This window comes from Sceloporus undulatus, chromosome 4 (genome assembly GCF_019175285.1).
Source record: "Sceloporus undulatus isolate JIND9_A2432 ecotype Alabama chromosome 4, SceUnd_v1.1, whole genome shotgun sequence".
Taxonomy (NCBI): Eukaryota; Metazoa; Chordata; class Lepidosauria; order Squamata; family Phrynosomatidae; genus Sceloporus; species Sceloporus undulatus.
This window is the reverse complement of record NC_056525.1, coordinates 197,717,635-197,724,153: the sequence shown is the minus strand read 5'-3', so window position 1 is coordinate 197,724,153 and position 6,519 is coordinate 197,717,635. Positions and strand designations below refer to the sequence as shown.

Genomic DNA, 6,519 nt, shown 5'->3' with positions numbered 1-6,519 from the left:
CACATTGCTCGCTCTCAACTATCCAAGGATCCTGTCGATACCTTCAGGCAAAACAAGTGAAAAGTATTCATCTACATTGGGCAAGCAGGAGCCAATGTTACATCCACTGGAAACGTATCTAAGTCAGAGAGATCCAAGTGATTTTATGTGCAAAATAGTGACAAAATTCTTGACAGTGAGTTGTTGAAGCAGCTTACATTCTTCTCCTGGCCAGATCATAACAGATTGCTGACCACTCGAAACAGCTCAGCTGAATGGTTCTGTGTAGCTGCGCAATTGTTTTAGCCAGAAAAACCTTTTTGTTACCTTTATTGTCCCATCATAGGCCTTCAGATAGATTTCAGTCTGTTTTTGGTTAAACATCTGCGTTTTCTCGCCATTGTGCTCTAGTCTCCATCTTGTTCATTTCATCCAACAAGGTCTCTGTAATATATGCCAGATCAGCATATTTATGCAAGATCAAATCTGGAATGGCAGCTGTTTTACCATTCACCAACCTGACATTAAGCAGCAGCAGGGGGCTGCTGACAGGGCTATCCAGATCATTTGGTATGAATGACAGTTCGGAAGGTGGCTAGCATCCTATCATAACTCTACCCCCAGGGCAGTGCAACTGTTTCCCATTTTCCACTATACTGTGCAACTTCAATGTCTTCCCCAAGTACATTACCCTCCCTCCTTTGTTGGCAGAACATCTACCTGCCACACAAAAATAGTCTATTATTTAGCTGACAAATCAATGATTGTAAACAGGCAGGGTTTCTTTCCTGCAAACAGCAGTACAGGCCTTCATGCCACAACACACACCACACCATAGCAGGAGTCCTATTTATTTCACAAGCCCATGGAGCTAACACAATCCAGCTGGGGAATATGCTGAAAACTGGGTCTCAGTCCTTCAAAGAGGCAACTCGCTCTTGAGACAGTGAAAGAGTCCTAGAAAAAAAGGAAGAAGTGGCAGATAGAATATGCTGTCACTGACAAGCTCATTCTCCTTCAGTCACTCCTTTAGTTATGGAGTCCTCCTCTATCCTGCACGGTGCTGTGTATCTCTACCCACAAATCAAAAAACTAAACATGCAAATGTTTGGTCACACACTTCAGTTTTCATGTTGTTTACCTCACAATTATTTAAGAGATTCAGAAACCCAAAGAACTATATTAAGATGAAATTGAACAGAAAAACATGTGAAGGTCATAAATTTGCAGTCCTATGAAACATATATGGATTTTTAAAACTTCTCATTTCATCTGATTGACAAAATTTATGAAAGCTCATTTGCCATAGTCATTGCAAGGCACTCTCTGTGCTAGTCCAAATTGCTAACACTGTGTAAAAGAGACAGGGAACCTCACTATTACGGGAAAGGAAATAAAAAAGGCGAAGCATAGATTTAATTTCCCAATATTTCTTTAAACAACAATGTAGTTTAATACACAACAGAGAAAACGTGCTTTGATCTCGATTCAAAACTGCACTTGTTCATTAAATTCATAGAGAAACTTGGGTCAAATGCTCACTCTCAGCATCATTCACCTCATAACATCGTTGTGAGGAGGGAGTACAGGGATATATGGATGCCCAAATAGTTACAGGTTATATGAGCACCAAAAAGCTGTAATGGACTGTATGAGAGTCAAATAAACTGACTAGGACCCAATGAGACACGAACGTTGTGGACTGGAAGTGCCTGGGTCTGGGAATTCAGTTAAGTGACCGCCTTTGATAAGGTAAACATCTCCTGAAGGAGCAGGATGTACTGTAGCTGGTGAATACCCCTCCACTTCTCAAGGCACAAATGGATTTTGTGGCTCAATATCAGAAGCCAACTCTGACTGACTCATTAATAAAAACCTTTCTGGATAAGAATAATGTTGTGGTCCCAGGGATCAACTTAATTGGAGAAAAAAAAAGGGTTTTGGCCCACATGCTTCCCAGATGGTCATAGGTTTTCCTTATTTATCCCACGCCTGCACAACAGTAAGCTCAAGAGATGTTCTTTTAAATAAAAGTATCAACCAGAACCAGTTCTATAAATTTTGTATATACCATAATATACTTGACTATAAGTCAACCTCAGTATAAGTTGAGGGCAAGATTTTGGGGCAAAATTAGGGGGTTTGATGTGACCCGCGGAAAGTTGAAGGTAAAAACGAACACTGGCTTAACTTGTGAGGTGTTTTGTTTCAAGTGTTGAAGGCAGAGAAATCCTTCATAAGGGTTTGTCCCCCCCTGTTCGCTGCAATCAGTAGGACTTAGAATTCGGGGCGTGAACCCTGGGAATCCATCCCCTTTGTTGCCCAGTCAATGAATGCCAAGCAGAGGAATGTCTAATAACAAATCACAAAGGCTAACAACAACAAAGGACTAATATTAATTAAGAACAAACCTAGATCCCATAATATTAACCTTTAAAGTATATAACTGATCCCGATATCAGGAATATACTCTCAGTCTCGGGAGGCAGGATGTCTCCACTTTCAATGCTTAAAACAAACATCTCACAAAGTAAGCTAATGTTCGTTTTTCCAGCAGTGAAGGCGGCACCATCCTTCATAAGGGACATACCAAAACCCCCTGAACTGGTGGGAAACTGGAGGTAATATCTGAATTATAAAATGACTGAAGAATCCGTCTACCAAAAGAATCCTCACCAACTGGAAGGTGTCAATACGGTAGTGACGATAAATGTAGAAGGAGATGACCAAGTGGCCGCCCTACAAATATCAGACAAAGGGGTGTTTGTGGCCAGGGTGGCAGACGTGGCAGCACTATGAGTGGAATGAGCAGTGACCCTTCCTGAAGAGTTGTTCTTGAAACTGTATAACACTTGGAAAACATGATCGGATCCACTTGACAATGTAGATGAAGGGACCCTTTTTTCCAAGTAAGTATGCTGAAAGAATGAATAAATGATCTGATTTGCGCCAAGGATGGGTGCGTTTGATATAGATGCAAAGCCCTGCATCATTAGGGTATGGCTATCTTTTCAATTTCTTTTTGGGGGTCTGAAGGTAAAAAACCTCTTGAGATCTATGAAAAGTAGAATATCTATATATGGTAGGTGTTTAATGAGAGCAGCAGCTCTCAAAACTTTTTGACATAGATTGTGGTTGGACAATCTGAATGCTGATTTTGCCAGGAGTGCCGACGTAATAGCAGAAACCGTCTCTTTAAAGTATTAGGTCTGAGCCCCGTTGTGAGGCCACCTAAGATAGGAGGAGGGGTGTCAACTGAAACCGATGAGGTTGAGGTACGGTGGAGACACACCAGTCGGAAAAAAGATCGATAAGAATATTCGTAATCCTACAAGTAGATCCCTATGAGACTGAATGATAGTTTTCAACCACCCGGGAGAAAGACCATCTTTTATTAACAGACACTTCAATTTCCACGCATATAAGTTTAGCCAGTCCGGGTCTGGATAATTTATCTGACCCTGTGATAGCAGGTCTTTGTGTAATGAAACAGAAGTGGTCCTGAGCCAGTTGAGATATCTCTGGAAACCACACACCTTTTGACCAATGAGGAGCCATGAGAATGATCGTTGACCTTTCGCTTCTAGCTTTTGGAGGCATAGGATAACACTGCCAAGGGGAGTGGAGAGCGTCGATCTGTTCGCTCCCTGGTCGGAACCCGGAAGAGAACCTGGGGACTAGGTTGTTTGCTGGGGAAGCAAATAGATCGATATGGCGTCCCAAACCTTTGAGTTATGAGGGTGAACGTCTCTGGGTGGAGGTGCCACTCCGCTGGTTTATTGTCTGACCTGCCAACCAATCAGCCCTTGCGTTTAGATTTCCTTTTATGTGTTCTGCCTTGATGGACAACAGGTTAACTTCCACCCATTGAAGGAGAATGATGTTTCCTTCATTAGTGACAACTACCTGGTCCCCCCTTGTTGGTTTAGATGTGCTTTTGTTGTCATGTTGTCTATGCAGATCAGAACTGTTTTGTTTTTTATGTGTTGAGCAAAGGCCAGGAGCGCCAGTCTTACGGCCCTCAGTTCAGCCAGTTTATGCTGTGAGTTTTTCGGAATGGGTTCCTCGTCACGAGCAGAGACGTCCAGGGTGGCCCCCCCACCCCTCAGCGGGTGTCAGCTGTGATCATAACTGGTGGAGGGATTTGAAAAAAAGTCCTCACCGGATGTGCTGAGATGTCGTCCATGTAGGGACTGTTTGACTCGTGGGAGACTGGAATCTGTTTGTGAATTTGGTGAGTTATAGACTTCTGGTGTGGCAGAATCAACCATTGTAACTTGCAGGAGTGGGAAACGAGTCCAATGAACACACTGAGATGCTGCAATTATTAGACCTTGCCAAAAGAGAAGATCTGTCGAGGGACTTTGTTTATTGACTTGAGATATCTTGAATGCTCTTGATTCTCTCTGGTGGGAGATAGAACAAGCAGCTCTGATGTCTATATGACTCCAAGGTGTTGGGTGATTGAGAAGGACCAAGGTGGCTCTTCGCAAGATTACCTGAAAACCATGGAGACGTAAATATGAAAGAAGGAATGACATCTTCCACTCCCTGTTGTGGGGACGATGAAGCAATCAGGATGTTGTCCAAATAAGGAAAGATGTGAAGGCCCTGGAGCCGCCAAGGGCCAACAAGGGCCACCATGATTTTGGTAAATACCTTGGAGCTGATGAAAGACCAAACAGGAGAGCCTTGTATGAAGATTTCTGTTGTGCTAACAAAAAACGTGAACACGTGCGGTGGTCTGGATGTATCGGAATATGCAAAAAAACTTCTATCAAGTCCAGAGAAGCCAGAAAACACCTTTTCAAGAGACTCTGTTATCGTTTTGAGCATTTCCATCTGGAAACAACGTTTGTCACAAATTTGTTGACCCTTTTGAGGTTAAGGACTGCTCTCAAAGATTTGTCTCTTTTTGGGACAATGAAAAGATTGGAGTAGGATCCGCATGAGAATGAGACAAGGGAACGGGTTCTACTGCTCTGATCTGGATCAGATGGTCGATGGCTTCCATCTAACTGATGCTGTGAGGTCGCGAGATCTGGGAGAAGCGATGAAATGATCTCTTGGAAGGCGCGTAAATTCTATTAGACACCCGACGACAGGGTGGAGAGGACCCATCTGTCTGAGGTAGTATGAGACCACATCTGAGAAAAAAGCTGTAGTCTCCCTCCCACCCTGGGCTCCAGATAATCAGTAGATGAATACGTTGTTTTCCTGAGGAATTGGAATTATTGGACTGTCTTGTGTTGGCTGATCTTCCTAAAGACTTGTTGAATTGAGATCTAGAGGAAGATCTCTGATCAGACCACGTTCGTCCGCCACCTCTGCCGCCCCTCCCATGGGAGGATCAAAAGGAATGAAAGGAAGATTGCCCTGTCGGGACAATTTTTTGTCTTCTTGGCAGGGTATGGAAGGGAGAGCCTTTTCTTATCTTTGGTTTCAATAAGGACAGGTTGTAACGCTCACGAAATAGCTTGCCACCCCCAAGGGAGCCAAATTAAATTTTGTTTAGATCTAGGATCAACCTGCCAGTTTTTTAGCCAAAAATGTCTTCTGACAGGGATAGAAGCTGCCTGGCCACGGGCACTAAACTGAATGACATGAGGGAGGAATCAGTAGCGATGGCCAAGACCTTAATAATTTATTAATTCCTGGGCGTAGCTAGTATTGCCCAGCCAAGGAACCTCTAATAAAAGGTCTTTGGCCCGAGGTGAGCAGCCCTGGTTAACACAGAAGTAGAAGTGGCGGCTCTGATGGCATAGAGGAGGCCTCGAAGGACCTTTTGAGGGCAGAGTCAGCCCTTTTGTCCTCTGGCAATTAAGGGAATCTTCTCTCTGACCTGACGGAGTGAAGACAGGAACTAGACTGGCAACAAAGGATGGATTCCCCAGGGTTCATGCCCAGAATTCTACATCCTACCTGATTAGAGCAAACAGGGGAATCAACCCTTATGAAAGATGGCTCCGACTCACCGTTGGAAAACTTAAGGGATGTAACAAAGGATGAAACAGATGAAGCACAGAAAAACAATGCAAAACAATGCCAAAATTCCAGCAGGCATGATTGTTTGTGCTTACCATAAAGGCTGGATGGTGAGGAGGGAACTACAGCCACCTTGGTCCCTCCGGGGAGAAAGGCAGCATATAAATGAAATAAATAATAAGTAAATAAATAAATACAGTAAATAGTGGCTGTGGAATAGGGGGAGGAGGTGACCAGTGTTGGCAGGCTAACAAAACCATGTGTGTCAAAAGGATGAAAAAGCAAAGCAAAGAAAACGTGCCATGCAGCTCATTATAACCTTTAGCTTTAATGTGATAATTATGCCTGATTTAATCCAAAAAAGCTGATAAACATACACAAACATCTTATTCAAATCTTTTCAAAGCTCAGTTTTCTTGGAGCTCTATGGAGGGATGCACCAGGCTTTTTTCCCACCTAGACATTCAAAAAGGTCAGAAACAGTGCTGCAGCACAGACTGTACGGGGAGAGGGGCAGTGCTTCTTTTTAGGCATTCGGGATGGACTAGCTCTCAC

The 6,519-nt window shown here is 43.4% G+C and overlaps 1 long non-coding RNA gene across 1 annotated transcript in view; it reads right to left on the bottom strand.

Annotated features, from left to right (window-relative positions):
- Positions 1-303: 303 nt before the first annotated feature.
- Positions 304-6,519, bottom strand: part of LOC121930136 — a 17,097-nt gene continuing 10,881 nt past the window's right edge. Inside the window, exon 3 of the long non-coding RNA XR_006103825.1 lies at positions 304-423. This is a non-coding gene — a long non-coding RNA (uncharacterized LOC121930136). The remainder of the gene's footprint in view (positions 424-6,519) is intronic.